The sequence below is a fragment of the Gymnoscopelus microlampas genome (assembly GCF_963454915.1).
Source record: "Gymnoscopelus microlampas genome assembly, chromosome: 13".
NCBI classification, from domain to species: domain Eukaryota; kingdom Metazoa; phylum Chordata; class Actinopteri; order Myctophiformes; family Myctophidae; genus Gymnoscopelus; species Gymnoscopelus microlampas.
This window is the reverse complement of record NC_139950.1, coordinates 24403656-24421871: the sequence shown is the minus strand read 5'-3', so window position 1 is coordinate 24421871 and position 18216 is coordinate 24403656. Positions and strand designations below refer to the sequence as shown.

Below are 18216 nucleotides of genomic sequence, written 5' to 3'. Positions count from 1 at the left end.
AGACAGAGACATACGCAGACAGACAGACAGACAGACAGACAGACAGACAGACACATACGCAGACAGACACACATACGGAGACATACACAGACAGACACAGACAGACAGACAGACAGACAGACAGACAGACAGACAGACAGACACAGACAGACAGACAGACAGACAGACAGACAGACAGACAGACACTTAAAGAAGACGGGGCTCGGGGGCTGTATAATTTTAAGGTAGTGCCCCGCCCTGCTTCTCTTTCCTCCTCCTTGTGAACAACAGAAGCTGCGTCACCGTTTAGGAGGAGTCAGTCTGCTCTCTCCGCTTCAATCATAACCTAACCGACGAGTCCATGAGGTAAGAGAGAGAAGCATTCCACTCACTACAATAATGTAAAGTCCATATTTATCCACCGCTGAGACCTTATGGATTTATGGAGTCGTGCTCCGTGGAGCCCAAGCGAAGTTTGGACGTGAGCGTTTTGAAGTGAACAGAAAAAAACTAGGATCTTTTCTTTTCAACGCACCGGGTGGATGTTAAATGGGGTTGGACTTTTCCTTAAGACACACGGACTGATCGAGACCTAAAAGGAATACGTTTCTTATAAACTGTTGAGTGTGCGATCCGTGCCGTGGGAGGAGGAGGGGGAGATCCACTTTAAACTACAAGGTATGTGTATTTATGTCTCCTTTAATCGCCTACAATGACAGTCTCTTCTCTGGGAAATAATAATATGCTTCGGCAGCGCTAATTAGATCGCCTCAACTTTTCTAGGAAACAAACAGCTGTTGATCCCGTCTGATTAGAAGTAGCCTGGCATCTGAAGCAGGGCCCACTGAATAAATAATACCGTCTGTTGCTCCTTTATGTTTAAGAACACATTTTGGGCAACAAACCTGCCCCCCCCCTGGCCCTGTGTCTCTGCCTTCCACTCTTGGTGATGTCATGGGCTACCCCAAGATACAAGTTTATTGGAAATCATCAGTGGTGGGGGAAAAAGTACTCATATTTTTTTTACTTAAGTAAAGGTAACAATAAACTGCAATGTAGAAATAATCTGTTACAAGTAAAAGTCAGGAATTCAAAATTTACTTGAGTAAAAGTACAAAAGTATTGGTATAAAAATGTACTTAAAATAACAAAAGTAGAAAGTACTCATTATGCAGAATGTCCCATTTCACAAGTTTTCAAAATGTATGAAAATAGCAGATCTACAAGCTCACAATGCATTGCAAATTCGCAAATGGCCGAAATGTATGAAGTATGAAATGCAGAAGTGGTTAATGTATGTTTTGTGATATAATGATCTAAATCTACAAAGTAACTAGTAACTAAAGCTGTCAAATAATTGTAGTGAGTAATTGAGTTCAATATTTACAATATTTGCCTCCGAGATGAGTAGAAGTAAAAGTACTGCAAATTGAAAATACTCCAGTAAAGTAAAAAACACCTCAAATGTACCTACTTAGTTACTTTACACCACTGGTGATGTCACGGGCTACCCCAGATACAAGTTTATTGGCAATCATTTGCGTAACATTTTCCTAAAGTCATTGCGCAGGTGCGTAAAGCTATTCTAGTCTTTAAATTGAATCTTAACTCTCCGTAAGAAACAAGCATTTAGTGTTCGTAAACTATCCTTGGATCAAGAATATCATAGTTGTATTTTATCGAGTCTGACCTTTACTGTTGTATCTATGATAGATATAAAACATTTCTAAATCGATAAAATACATTTATGATAGACCCGTTTATAGACTCCTAACCGCCTCTGGTTACCATATAGAAAGCTGTTGTCCGTTATTTACAACCTGGAGTCTACTATAGGCTACTTACTATACATAGAGTTGATCAGCTATCATTAATGTGAACGGTCAACTTTTCACCTTGTTTTATAACCCCAAAATGTATAGACTTAATGATTAAAAAAAATGCCCCAACTAGCTATATTGAACACATGTTGGGTGTATGGAGTGAGTGAACCTGAATATCTTTCTTCAATTGGTGTCCAGCTTAGTTATAGTTATGCAACATATTTGTTCAGAAATATATATTATGCCCTATATTGAAGGGGTTCATTCCAAAATACAATTGCTAAACCACCTGTGGACGTGCCTGAGGAAGGAAAAAATGTCAAAATGTATTCTATACTGCATTGTGTATTTTAAGTGGACGTTCTAATGCTATTTGAGGTTGCAGTTGAAGTAGTAGGCCTTCCATCTAAAATTGTATTATATTAAATATGACAATTAACAAACAATTAAGTAGCAGACACTCTCATCCAGAGTGACTTACAAAGTGCAAGAACAGAGTAGTGCCTGAATGTACCCTTGTCAACAAATGACAGGGTAAATGGTCAAGTAGTGCAAAGAAAACCATTAAGTCCTACAAAGTAACTAGGATACCAGGTGTACATCAAACATCTGTCTAAACAATATGCTATCTAAATCACTTACTATGTGAAAAAAGTAACAAACATACATACATCTGCATAGTATAACTAGGATTGATCAAAAATAGACAACAACAACAAGAAGTGATACAAGGAATTGAGGAGTGCTTGGGGGTGAGGTAAAGTATGAAGAGGGTGAGTTATCATGACTGTGGTGGAAAATAGGGAGTGAGTCTGCTGTCCTGACTGAGGGGGCGAGGTCATTCCACAGCTTGGGAGCCTAGGATGCTTTGATCGATGGCCAGCGTGTCTTAGGAAAGGTAGTGACAGGCGGCCTGTATTAGCTGATTATTAGATCAAATAGAACGGGATGTCTGGACAGGTTGTCATTGGGATGGGAGGGATAGACGTCCTGTGTTGAAGGTGTATCATTTCATCAAGGTAAGGTGCTGCCATCATGTCCCTGATTGCATTAGTGGTTATTGAATTGGGAATCAATATTCACAATTGAGTTGACAAAATGTTGAAATTGTAGTACATTTTAACTAATCTTACTGGGTCTAACATTATTAATTAAAACATTTTTGGATAATTATGCATTTCCGGAGACCTGTGGCGTTCATTACTGATGCTGCCTATTTGGCCCCCTTAAAATCCCTGTGATTGTTTAAATATAGTTTTATTGTCCCATAAACCACTGCCTTGAATAGAAAATGGAAGATGGCTACCAGGTAAAAGCCAAGATGATAGTGAACATATTTATTCTGAAGCATCATGGTTATGCTAACAAAATGCTAGCTAATGTTATGGTCATTCATTACCATACTTCTCTGCATTTTTTGATTGATTGAAATTTTTATTAGGCAAAAAGAATGTAAAACAACACAGTTACATTTATAATGCTTTTGTCTAAAAGGTCCGGCCAAAAAAGTCCTTGCGGGCTTGTTTCCATTGGGGTCCTTGAATTAATTTCATAGACATATATAGTAGCATTCATTATCCTGTTGTTTGTTTTGGAGGCTGTTGCAGTTATGAACAACACTGTTGTGGTAATTAAAACACCTGTGCAGCTGTAGTTAGCAACTATACCATTTAAAACCATTAATATTATAATTTTAATATAATATAATGAATGAATACTGAATATCCCCTGTCACTGCTGCATCTGTCACATGTATTTGCACTATAATCCTGTGCATAGATCATGTCTTATTTGTTGCACTGAGCCTTGTGGAAGAAAGTTTTGTACTGCACTGCATATCGTTGGAATGAATAAACTTGATTTGACTGCAGTAAACATTTATATTTTTCTTCTCTAGATTGATTGTGGAAGACCAGTATGAGGTAGATGCGATGAACTGTGCCCCCCATTTAAGTTTGCTGGAGACAAAGTATGGTACTTCAAAGATAACATTAGAGGACATTATGCTTCAGCCAATGCCAGCAGCATCATCTGTCAAGCATTTTAGTGTTGCTGTGACGACTTGGGCCAAATGGAGATGAGGGGAGAGGAAAGGAGATAAGAGGAGATGAGGGATTTGGAGAAGAGGGAGAAAGGCGAAAGGAAAGGAGACAGGATGATGTAGGAAGAGATTGGGGAGATGAAGAAGAGGAGAGAGGGTGGAGGGGAGAGGAGATTGGGGGAGAGCACTCAGAGCGGATATGAGAAAAGACATAGAAGAGGAGAGAATTATGATGTTAATTGTTAAATGTTGAATTATTAGTAAATGATGCCAATTCAAAATTTGTCAACGTTTTTTTTGTAGACTCTTAATTGTACATTCTCTAAAGACAATTTGGATATATTTATGGTAGTTTTCAATCCATTGTGGCCTCAAATCCATGTCACCGCAGTAACGGTAACATCGTCCAAGCGGCAGTGGATAATAATATAATAATTGTAATTTGGGGCCAGAAGTGGATGATTACTCTGTGCCTCTGTGTGAGCAGAGCAGCACTGTACGTAACATCTACGGTCATTTTTGTTGGAATTCTAAACAAATGGCTTCTGATACAGTTGAGGCCATGTAAGGTCAGGTAAGGCTTTGTGTTGGGCGAACACCCTTAAGTGTCATATAATAACAATGAATATATCATGGCTGTCATTGAGTTAACTGCTGTTATAAAACAGTTATCAAACATGGCAAGTTGGCAATGTTAAAATCGTACATGTCCCAATTAAAACTAAATTGGCAACGCCATAAGCTGGCTGCAATCCATAGCTAGACAATAGTGACACAGCAACTTCGTGACACATACAGTATCTACAAAGTCGCTGCCAGTGTGAGTGCAGGGTAAAGTTGAGGAGCAGGGCTGGATCTAGCTTGCAAGGCGCCCCAGGCGAAACACCCCTTAACCACATGAACCCTAGTATCCCTAATGGGTGAACATTCACTGAAAATAGGTTCTTTAGAAGTTCACAATGTGTTACTGAGCGATGTGACGGTTGCCACACGTTGTGAGCTTCTAGACTGGCTATATTTGGTGTAGACGGGGAGGGGGCCAAGTATAGACCTCTGGGGGACCCCGGTCAACAAAGTATGTTGTTTATTTATTTGATATACATTTAGAGTAGCCAATTATCTTTATCCCTTTTTTCTCCAAATTTAGTTGTCATGCCAACTCATTCCAACCACTGATTGCCACTCTACTGGCTCACCTGTCAGTGACAAGAACCCAACGGCGGGACGTAGCGTCTCCGTCCTAATTCCCCCCATTCAACATTCCCTGCTGACAGGCACAGCCTCAGCCCATAGGGGTACATGCAGATACAAAGATTGCCCGCCCCGCCTAGCTTCCCTCCCCCAAACCAAACACGGCCAATTGTGGTCGTATAGATGCTCTCAGTCTGCAAAAGTATATAGGGTGAACTTTAAGTGCATTGACATGCAGTATGTGATTGTGAGCCTAAATACATTTGTTGCACAATTAAACATCCATGACGATATGCACAATTTACAAAACATTCAGAATAGGGGAAAAAAATATCTATACAACCTCCTTGGTTAAGTCTAGGCATAAAATAGACTCCAAAAGACTCAATATGTCATGAGATCATTTGCATATGTTTTGGTACGTTTGTGTCATAAGTCTAACACTAGCATCACATATTTCTTTTTAATAGGCCTATAACTCAAAAATATCTTATATGGTAAAAATAGAAGGCATTTATGGCTCTTCTGTATGTACATATATGCTGACTCACCGCTGTGGACCGGTGTCATGACATGAGGCAGAATATAGGGAACAATGTCTCATGACCGATTGCACCAGATAAAGTGTGTATGTGTGTGACTGACTTTATGTGTGTGTGACTGTGTGTGTGTGTGTGTGTGTGTGTGTGTGTGTGTGTGTGTGTGTGTGTGTGTGTGTGTGTGTGTGTCCGTGTCCGTAAGATTTACTGTATGAATGAATAGGGTGTTTGTTGGTTGTGCTTTTAGAATTTACAGGTCACCCGTGGTATCCTGTTGCCTTGGCTGTAGATACAAGATATGTGATATATATTTATTTTGTTTCCATTAGTGAAATGAAAGTGTCAGCGACAAAAGAGAGGTATGATGTGATTGGTATGTTTTATTGTGAATATATCCTCTTATAATATTAACCCCCTTCCCACCCTTGCTATTTATCATGTTGTAGTCATGTGTTCTATGTAATAATTCAGATTCACCACATAGCCTGTTAACCCATTCAATCTGGGAATGCGTCTGTCATTTTAGATTTTAACCACTTTAACCATTTTTTATACATTGGCTATTCAAAAATGGCAGCTATACAAGCTCATAGCGTGGCACCGTGTCGCGCTATGAGCTTGTAGATCTGCTATTTTTTTTAAATCATGAACATTTGTGCAAATCTTGAATATGTTTTTTTAAAGCAAACATTTGTAACTCAAATCTTTGCTTCTAGGGGTCCCTGGAACTAAATATTTTGAGATGGGGGTCCGCGGCCAAATACATATAATTTGGGGGGTCCTTCACACGAAAAAGAGTGAGCACCACTGATGTATATAGCAACATAAGTTTTTCAGAAAACTGTTAGGATTTAGAAAACATTTTGTAGAATCGGAACCTCAGGCCTTAATAGACCAATTATTGGCCTGGGCCGTGGCGTCGCGGTCCAGGCACCCTGGTTGAAATCCCTTAACAGACAGCGTGCCGCGGGTTCGCGTCCCGTTCCCGACGGCCTTTGCTGCGTGTCTTCCCCCATCTCTCTCCCCATTTCCTGTCAGCCTACTTTCACTATCCCTCTCCCAATAAAGCTATAAAAAGCCACAAAAAAAATATTTAAAAAAAAATAGACCAATTATTTGTTTACTAATTGAGACTGGACGCACAGGTGATTGTTTCACGCAATCAATTCCCAACCTGTTGTTTTGGGGTGCGCTGGTTTCAGCACACCCCAACCCCCTCTTTTGTGTTGGCTAGTGAGCCGCGTCCTAGCGAGACCTGACAGAATGGGTTTCATTGCGCGCATACATGCACGCATACTGGTTCTTATCAGTGTGACGTCATATGTTAAGGGGTCTATGGGTTCAGCAAAGTAGGCTAACCATTCCATACTGTAGTACCCGAAAAGTAAGCTCTGCCTTCATGACTTACTGTAGGTGGCGAGGAGTCTACATAATAATATTAGCAGTAACCGTCATCTGCACTGTATTTAGCAATACGTATTGTACAATGTTGATGGGTTCCAGAACACTACCTCTTTTGATGGATAAGCAGGGTCATGAGGTGAAAGGAGATAAACCTATACTGCAATTAAAGTTCCATATTTGGTAATCATTGAAAGTTGGGACATCGGTAATATTTAACCACTTAATCCATTAAGACCAGGGAAAGCATCCGTGTCATTTTAAGATTTCTGGCACTCGGTGCTGCGATAAGAGCTTGTAGTTCTGCTATTTTTGAAAAAGGATTGTGAAAATGTGTGCAAATCTTTGAATATATATATTTCTTCAAGCGAAGAAGCAATATATATATATATATATATATATATATATATATATATATATATATATATATATATATATATATATACTTTTTTATCAACATACTGTTAGGATTTAGAAAACATTTTTAGATATGTATTTGGCCACAGACCCCCCATCTCAAAATATTTTGTTACAGGGACCCCCAGAAGCAAAGAATTCAGTTACGAGTCACGACAAATGTTCGCTTTAAAAATATATATTCAAAGATTTGCACAAACCTGCCCACACAAGCATCTTTTCTACACTGTCTCCCCCGTCCTGAGTTATAACTGATTATGACACTTTTACTTTTACCTTGATTGTGACCGTCGTCTTTTTTAACCCAAAAATGTCTCATCTATTTATGGAAATGTGCTTTTGATTGATTGATTGAAATTTTGATTAGGCAAAAAGAATGTAAAACATCACAATTACATTAATAATACTTTTGTCTAAAAGGTCCGTCCAAAAAAGTCCTTGCGGACCTTGGTATTCATTTCATAGACACATATAGTAGCAACCAAACAGTTCAAAATCAACATAAAAATACAGATCCTGTACTGATCATACTGCTGATCATTACAATTACAATACCTGTCCTGTATGTGTTTCTCCATGCCAGGGAAATAATCAGGTTAATCAATACTGTCTACTGTAGCACAGTTATCATCAGGAATACTGCATCAGTCAAGATTTTTCATTCGGATTAATATTTCATTATAAGAGATTTGGCTTTGAGGCTATGAATCTATGGTTCCAACCTACAGAAAATGGAGATAATATATAAGACCTTTATTTATTTAAAGTACAGTAGATATCATACAGTATGATGGAGAGACACCATGGTGACTGCCAGTCATACTACTGTACAAATTAGAATGAAAACCAAATGAAAGAATGAAGAATTTGTGGTATTTAGCTGTCACTCTTATCCATATCAATTTAAAGCAAGTACTAAGTGTGAGCAGTGAGTAGGCACGGCTCATGTGTGCTGCTCATGGACACGTTTCTTTGTGGAATTAAAACCTGGTACATCCTGATAATAAGGTGGTCTCTTAATCATAATCTCCATCCCACTACCACACTGATTTGCTCCGCCTTAGTTAGTTGTGCTTGTAGGATACAGACTGGGAAGACCTGGGATGTTGGAGGACAACTTTATCCCATCTCTGACTACGACTCAGTCATACCAGGACATAGAGCTGGGCGATATGACTTCAAATCAATATCAGGATTATTTCAAACTATTGCCTCAGTTTACGGTTAATGAACCCTTATTTAAGAAATAGTGAAAAACTGGAAATGGCAGATCTACTGTATCTACAAGCTCACAAAGCTTTGCGCTGCAACTTATGCACAACCTTTTCTTTTGTGTTGATTTGTTGATATAGAAGAAACACATATTTATAAAAATTTGCTTCTCGATTATTTGGTTATAAGTCAGTTATATCAGTCAGTCTAAAATATCGGTTTAGATATATTTTCGGTTAATTGCCCTGCCATAACTTAAACAGCATACTAAGACTCAACAATATTTATCTCCTCTTTGCATATTGCTAATGTGGGTGCCAAGAAGTCCCCACACCCACACACTTAACGTGGCTGGCTTACAGCCAGCTGAAATGTATTGGAAACCATGTAGTGTTGTGTAGGACTTTTGCTGAGGAAGGTTTGTCGTGCAGAGACCTATGAGGAGTCAGCTAGGCTTGTTCAAATCACAAATGTGTTTTCTACGCTGATATTAAGACCATTTTAACTTACTTACTATCAGAGCAAAGATGTAATAAAAAGCTCTATCATTTGCAGCCTACTAGTACTGTCCGCTCGCGGAGCCCCGCAGCACGAGTAACGAGGGAAGAGATATTGGTAGATATTAAGGTGGCATACCCGTTTCCTTTCCAGTTCATTTTCCCATAGCTTTGTTTGACTGGCTTGGCAGCAGATTTGAACCGGAAAGTGTCACATGTTTCCAGTTCAGGTCTGCTCTCTCTATTTAGTCCGATCTATCCAGCAAGCAACAGGTCCAACTCTGTCTCAGAGCCAGCAGTACATGCAGAAACGGAAGGATTACACACGTGGAGCGGCATGCCATGCCGAAATCAATACAAACCATACAATATGACAAGAATAGTATGTCTGTAAAAAGTCTTCTGGTTAGTCTCTGGTTATTAAGTCCTGAATAGACCTTGTAGTTACAGTGACATACCAGAGGTAATATTTAGCTAGCTTGCAGATAAGACATTTCTTTAAAGTATTGGCATGTATTATAAATAAATCTTTCCAGTATGCATGGTATTCATTTAGCTATTTACTTCAATGAATACCATGCAAGCAAATGTGAAACTTTTGACCTCTATGACAAAGGCCGTCTCAGCCTTTCTTAGCCTAATAATAATAGATGTTAGGTTTCACTAAAAGCAAGTGTTAAACATGAAATTAATTTAGAAATGCATACAAAGATGGTGCACATTTCCATACTGATGAAAGAAGGTATATCTACCAAAATAAAGGATGAAATGCAAGTGGTTGTTTATTCCTTCAACACTGTGAAATTAAAGAGTTAAAGAGTAAGAGCTGCTCAGAAGTCACCACTTTTCTTCTCATCCCGTTGTTTCTTCCTGCCTTCTACCCAGGGAGTTGTAACATGCTTGTTTGGCTGTTTACAATTTATAACATAGCCATAACCTACGTACTGTGTGTTTTATATACCGGAACCACTATTCCTTTTGTGTTTTTTCATGTGATTACATTTATTATCATTATTATCATTTATTTATTATTGTAAAACGAAGATGAAGAATAAAGCCTATTTCTTTTATTTATTGAGAAAGAGTAAGACAGTTTGGAGGGACAGAGCAGCTACACTTTGTTTGTTTGTTTGTTCAGTCTTGATCTCTACACCATCAAAGACCACAGAACTCTTATTTATTTAATATGGTGGCTATTTGCAGCAATTCATCATCGTGGCCATTTATCATCATTGTGTCTGTAACGTGTGTTTGTTGTTATACTTTCTTTGTGAGTACCAGATGTCCTCACAAGGACAGAAGGGGGAGGAAAATCCTGGAAATTGAGGACCTCACTGGTCCTCATTTTCCATGGGTCGGTGTTAGGGTTAGACTTTGATTAGAAATCAGTGGAAGGGTTTCACTACTATATGACAGTATGTGAGTTTAGCTTAAGCAATGTATTTATCTTTTCGACCAGTTGTCAGTCCCCTCACCACACAATCGCACACTCCCTTATTTCCTAGTTTTTCTTAGCCTTCCCTATTGCAGGCTAATTATTTGGTGTTGCTGAGGTTCAGTGTTAGTGGGAGGATGTTGTCTTGTCTTGCCCTGAGGGCCTGTATCCTCAATTAGAGAACCCACTTGCATCCTTGCAGTAGCTGCAACTGGTCAGACTTCTGTACACATTTTGTACCATAAAGGCTGCAACACTGGCGCCATGTTTTTAAGCATCCATTTGTATTATGCACTCAACCCATTAGGGTGGTACTCGGAATACAAACACATCAGACAGATGGTGCTTCTTTCATTCTTCCAGCCTCGATTGATTGATTGATCTCTATACTTAGTTTTGCGCAAGTGTTGCATGTGAAAATAGCAGATCAGAATCAGGCAATAGACGGGTTTCCGCGCGACGTCATCACAGAGCAGAATGCGCAATCTGCGCATGCTCGGGGGAAACGAATTGTTGCGCCGTTCACTCTGTTGTTGTGTTCGGGAGTTAGAAAGCCATAATTCTGCTATTATAGGCATAATAGGCATAATGCTGCTATTATATACAAACAGATCCAACTTCCCACAAATCATTTTTATTGAGTAAACAAGGTATTACAAACTGCATAATTTAATCTACTTTCATTAAACCCGGTGAAGATCATTTCTTTTATGAATGGACATTTGACCAGAGCTGCTGCGGGTAATGGCGCCCTCTATAGGCTTCCCCCTCCTCTGCGCGGTCATATCCTCTCATGTTTACTAACAGGAAACCTGTCTATACAGTCTGTAGTCATGTACTAGCAGTCCACTCATGCTGCCAGAGACAGAAATAGTTACATTGTACTTCTGTTTATGTACAGGTTGAACTGTGCAGAAACACAGGTTGAACTGTGATACCTGTACCTTTGAATTTGAGCACTGTGTTCAAGGTTCAACTTTACTTTATTGTCAACAATACCATTTACAAGTAAAAGGCACGTGAAATTCATTGTGCGCTAGAAACCAACACAGTCTCAGGAATACCACGTTCAAAACTCAATGTCAAAGTGTTATATGTTAGAAACTAAGCTGCTTAATAAAATCATTGTATAAGATCTAAACTACCTAAAGTGCAAAAAGCTCAAGTGCAAACTGCATTGTCATAGATCCAATACATTAGCCACAGACATATGGCCATATAGTCGGGCCATGTAGTGTTCAGTGTGTGTTCAAACGTGCAACCGTACACTGCACAGCCACCCTGTCCTTCATTTTTTAGTAGAAAATATTCATGTGAACTTCATCATTCAATATATCATCTCTATAATAGAGAAGGCCTGTCACAACAATTATTACATAACTACTTGATCACAATTATGTAGCTAATCGCAATTATTTTTGCATAATTGTTTCAATTCATCTGTGTATGCAGATGAATTAAATAATCTTTTTCAACGAAAATGTTTGGAAATGTTCATACATTTTTTGAAATATTTAAACATGTGAGCTTGTGAGCGATCATTGTCGGACATTTCTTTGTGTATTTAAATATCTACGCTGTGCAATTTGTTACAAAGCCTAAAAGACAAACACATTTTTTTTACTGCATACAGCATGTTCCAGTGATCATTGCCAAAAACACAATAAAATCATTAATCACAATTATTAGTCTGACAATTAATCACCAACTGAATTGCCATGATGGTTACAGCCATAGATCTTTTTCTAACGATGTGCAGGTGTCACTTTGATATCTAATCCTCTGATATCAATTTTCTCTCCTCCAGTATGATACTGTACTGTATGTTCTCAAATGGGGAATCGTTTTGCCTCTGTTATGTTAAGTACACAAGCAAGCATTATTCATTCAGACCTGAATGACACACAGCTCCTGGAGACTCCTGACACGACATGTTTATCGTGAGTCATTTACCAGATTTAGACTTGTTTGTGTTACTGAGACCGCGCCCAGCATCACCAAACGAGTGGTGAAATAAATATCTCTGGCCACTATCTTCTACGATAACAAGCTGCCTATATCTCTCACTATCTCTCTCTGTCTCTAACATCCTCCCTGTCTTTACCTCACTCTCTCTCACATGCACAGAGGGCTGATGACAGATCTAGTACAATATGTCCCTTTGGCTAGAGCTTACATTAGCTAGCTGGATTACCAGAGGTCTTCGATAATGAAGAATTCCATTCCAGGACATCAGTCTTATCTGTGTGTGCGGGGTGTTTGTGTAACTGGACAGGTTTGTAGTCAGGAAAGGCTTTAGATTTGGGAGCGAGTGTGCTTGTGTGTGTATGTATTGTTATGGCCTTATCGTGTCACATCATTGGCTGATAGTCTTGACTCTTTCTCAGTACTTATTCCACAGATATCACACCAATAAGTGTTCAACTGTGTCTTGTACAGTGATATCAGCTGTTTATTTCCCCAGTTATTTGTCATTAACATTCAGCTCACCCTATTATCCAGATTATATCAGACCTACAGTATGAGTGCAATCATAGGAGACACTTCACTTCGTATCATTACAAGCAAACAACAGTAATAATAGTCTTATCCGTTAACCACATGAACCCTAGTGTTCTGGGGGAATCATTCAGCGGAAATAGCAGATATATCTCCTATTTTCACCGACGATATCTTGGGGGGGGGGAAAAGTAGTAGACAAAGTACAAAGCCCTGGAGCCCTGGTAAACTCGATATATAGACCAATTAATTGTTTACTAACATTGAGACTGGATGCGCAGGTGATTGTTTCACGCAATCAATTTCCAACCTGTTGTTTCGGGGTGCGCTAGTTTCAGCACACCCCAACCCCCTCTTGTGTGTTGGCTAGTGTGGCACGTCCTGGCGAGAGCTGATAGAATGGGTTTCATTTAGCGCATACTGGTTGCACGCATACTGGTTCTTATCAGTGTGACGTCGTCTGTTAAGGGGTCTATAAGCGTTTAAGTTGTTAAAGGGGTTAAAAATAATCTTTGTTTTAGGTTTTATTTTTTATCAATTATTTCTTATGCTTCTCAACATATAGTATTTGCCACAAAAAAAGTTAGCTGGCATTGTATTTGATATTGTATTTACAATTTAGGCATTTAGCTGACTTTATCCAGAGTGACTTACAGTAAGCAAGGTAAACGCATTCATCAAATCAATGCATAGAGACCGTGTAGTGCCTCAGGAAAATCAAGAACCTAGCATCTAAACCTAGCGCCTAGCCCCCTCTTCTCTATCGCTCCACCCACCAGAGAGAAAGCTATGTGCCTGTCATTCCCCCTCGCATCACACCAAACCAGAAATTAGGCTTTACATGAAGCCTAATGAAAGGAAAATAAATATATATATATTTATATATATATTATATATTTTAGAGCATACCTGTAGTCATAATGAGGACATGAATAGATGCCAAAAAATGTGAAGTCCAATCTTAATTACTTCCTGTCAAACGCAAACATACTGCGTGATTACATCAGCAAGCCCTTATGAATAAATATGAATCATAATTTAATTCACCTGTGTGATTCCCATAGCTCATGTTCCTTCAAACATACCAGATTTTTTTCATCAGGGAGACACTCTTGGGGTGCTACGTTCTGACACTCTTGGGGTACTACGTTCTTTATCTAACTCAAGGTGACGGCCGGACGGTGTATTACTCTATTTTAAACTTAGACAGTACATTAACATATGTATCTGAAAACATTTGAGGTGAGAAACAAGCAATCAAGTTCGTCAATACAACATGAGGAGGCATTGTTGCATACAGTATGATCATTGACACTGGAATGTCTGCATGCCTTAGTATATAGAATAGATAGATTATAGTGATTGTAAAGTTGATGTAATTAATGTTTTTGTTAAAATGTTTTGGACCCCAGGAAGATTAGCTTCTGATTTTGTCAGAGCAAAAGTTAATGGGGATCCTAATAAACAATAAACATTTCCTGAGTCAATTTCCTTCGCAAAGTGATTCGCAAAGTGATTTTTTTTACTGTATTCTTAATCTTACCCCTGACAAGTTATAATAGCAAAACTGAAAATAATAAAAACTAAACTAAAACAGTAAAAGCTGAACAAACTAGAAAACTCACTCAAATGAAATGAAAAACATCAACTAAAACAACCAAGGGAGGAAAAAAAACAAAAAAAATATGAACTATAATAACTGTGATGATGTGAGGTTTCTGTGAGAAGACGAAGAGTGTGTGATAGCAGCCCTCCCCTAGCCCATGTCAATACTGGTGCCCTGCCCACTTTAGATATTTGGAGTACAGACAAAAAAACTTAGACCGTGCCTCTCCTCCTCTCACGCCATGGGTTATTTGTGGCAATGGGTCTCTCTTCACATCATGTGTCTATTACTCCCACACTGCTTTCCCACTGTTTACAGAGCCTTATTTTTTTTGCCAGACCTGGGTTAAATGGCATGAGATATATGCCATTTATATATATATATATATATATATATATATATATACAGTATAGAGAGAGACAAGAGTAAAATATATATATTTTACAATTATATACAGTATATTCTTCTGAGCTCACAGTGCACTGCTTGAAATGCAGTTGTTGATGTACAAGTTTTCTGGCAGAATCAAGATTTCCCACCATGCGGTAAACCCCACACATGTAGTGTAGTACATCAAACAAACAAATAATTAGGCCTATTGGTAAATAATATAATATTATTACACCCAGTGTGGATATTGTACCGGTACCCCCATTATTGTGTTGAAATTGAAGGGAAATAATAGTCACTATTGCCACTGGATGGACGCAATATTTGGACACACCAGGATTCTCTTCTTTGGGGAACAAAACAACGACACACTTTAGTGGTCGGTTGGTCTGACGTGTCTGTCTGTAAACTGATGTCTCTCGATCTGTTGTCCCTCCTCTTGTCTGTGTTTGAACCTATGTGGAGGACTCAGACCATGGTATTCCTGTAGTCTCCCTATCGGCTGTCACCTCCACACATTTTGACAGACATTCAGAGACACCTAGACACACATTGTTTGTGTGTGTGTGTGTGTGTGTGTGTGTGTGTGTGTGTCTGTGTGTGTGTGTGTGTGTGTATATATATAGATTACACTGACATTTATATTTAGAATTCACCCAGAATGACAGACATGCAGTGTAAACCAACACACACACACACACACTCACACACACAGCAATTATAGAACACACACCCACACAGCAATTATAGAACACACACTCACACAGAAATGTAACACACACACACACATGCACAGCAATTTATAGTAACATGCACAAAGACGCACACATAGCTGTGTGTTTACAGTATAGTATGTGTGTACACACACATTCGCACTGTATGCATGTGTTAGATTCCCACGCTCTCCTCCAGTGACTTGCGTATGTGAATCTCTGGTTTCTCTGAGAGTTTGTTACTGCCAGATGACGGTCTCAGCTGACCAATGAGAGTATGACTGTGCCAGCTGAAGGTCTCAGCTGACCAATGAGTTTGACTGTGCCAGCTGAAGGTCTCAGTTGACCAATGAGAGTCTGTGACTGCCAGACGATGGTCTCAGCTGACCAATGAAACTGTTGGCACCTTCAATCAACCATACTCTTTGATGTATAATGTTACATACTTTACCTTTTATTAATAATTATACTTGATATATATTTGGTTGGTATTTGAGATTGGCTGTGCAAAAAGCTAGTTGATGTCTCATTCCAGTTCAGTTATTAGTGAAGTCATACTTATTTATTCTTTTTTTTGGCTTTTGACACTTGACAGATATTACATAACGTATACAAAAAATCACACCCTGTGTGAAGGTAGCGGCGCCTTTGATACATTTTGTCATCGATATGTGTTTATAATGTGTTTATAGCCATGTGTCATGTGAAGCTTGACCAATCACTTTGTTGACGGGTCTGACCAATCAGAACGTTGACGGTGAACACGGACAAAGTCAGGTATAGAGCAGGATCCGCTCTATACTTAAAGGTATAGAGCGGCTAGCGCCGTTAAAAATCTCTTGTCCAAAACCTCAGAAATCATAAAGTTGTGCAACAATGTAGGAATTGGCATTTAGCTGTCACACAATTGGCAATACATCTTAGAATAATAAAACATGGAGGCCGAGGTCACAAATGCCGATCGTATTATAAATATACAGAGCGAAACATATTTCTTCTAGTTCTAATAGGTACAGATGAAATTAAAACAATCCTATTAAATATCAGCTTGAATAAAGGACAGATTATAGCTGAATTTAACTGAATAAAATACTGTTTGCATTTAAATTTGATAGGTTTAGCAAAAGTAGAGCCTAGTCATATGTTTAAATAAATGAGCTAAAATTCCTGTGTCAGTGATGTTACAGACATTTGGTAAGGAATGCAAAATGCAAGGTCAGAATCACAAAGCATTGATAATCAATGTATAGATCCATTCCCATTTTCCCATGAATGGGCCTTTATGGTGTGTGGGTGGTGGGGAAGTATAAGTTGTGAAAAATTGTTGGCATGTGAAGAAAAGTGATTTTTGTTTGAAATTGGAAAGTGCAAACATAGAGGTCTGAACTTCAAACAAAGGTTATATTTAGACAGGTAGGAGATCAGTGATGTACATGCTGAATCCACTGAGGCTGTGTGTGTGTGTGTGTGTGTGTGTGTGTGTGTGTGTGTGTGTGTGTGTGTGTGTGTGTGTGTGTGTGTGTCTGTGTCTGTCTGTCTGTCTGTCTGTCTGTCTGTCTGTCTGTCTGTCTGTGTGAGACAGACAGTATATTATGTATGTGTTTGTTTGTTGGGTAATCTTAAGTTAATCATTCCACACTGTTTGAACATTGACCCACTCACAGTGAGGTCATGTCTCCTCACAGTTTGTTGAGCCCTTGTGTTTGCTCTGACCAAAACACTGGCTTAATGATTAAGTAGCAAACCGTGTTAAAAGAAAAAAAAACAATATGGAGCCTCAGCCTAGAGGTTCATACTTTCTTTCCCCACACACACACACACACACACACACACACACACACACACACACACACACACACACACACACACACACACACACACACACACACACACACACACTCCAAGCCAAGTTGTGGGCTAGAGGTTGCGTGAAGGTTGGTTAAAGTTTGAGAAACTGGCTATTGACCAGAAGGCTGCTGTTTGTAATCCCCAGGTTAGGCTGGCGAGACTCTGGGTGTAAATATACCGTCCCCCCAATATTAATTTAATTGAGTTTTAACTTTAATTTACACAAGGAGGGGAACCATCCCGCTATAGCCTAGGAGGGAGTGTAGATAAGATAATTTTGCCGTGGCAACTCGGTAGGCATGGAACACAGGATACAGATACGAATAGAGAGATACCGCTAAGATTCAAGAATAAAGATATTATAATGGAGACTGAAAGTCTTGTGCTGGCTGGCCATCTGCACTGGGACTGACCGTGTTAGCACATTTATGGAAAGCCTCTGAGCAAGAACAATCTTAATAAAGGTCAAGAAAAAGGTCAAAAAAAGGTCAAGTGTACTAAACGTATATACAGGTATACAGGTTTATTTTTTTTTCTTTGTCATGTTTTTCTGTTTTTCTGTTATTGTCATGTGCTTACAGTACAGCCATTTCAGGCTAGTGGCAACAATAAAGAGGTTATCTCA

At 39.0% G+C, this 18216-nt stretch overlaps 1 protein-coding gene across 2 annotated transcripts in view; it reads left to right on the top strand.

Annotated features, from left to right (window-relative positions):
• Window positions 1-325: 325 nt before the first annotated feature.
• b3gnt2b (UDP-GlcNAc:betaGal beta-1,3-N-acetylglucosaminyltransferase 2b) overlaps window positions 326-18216 on the top strand; it is a 33481-nt gene continuing 15590 nt past the window's right edge. For both annotated transcript variants that reach the window (XM_084077226.1, XM_084077225.1), the window contains exon 1: window positions 326-657. The gene's annotated coding sequence lies outside the window, so the exon portion shown is untranslated. The remainder of the gene's footprint in view (window positions 658-18216) is intronic.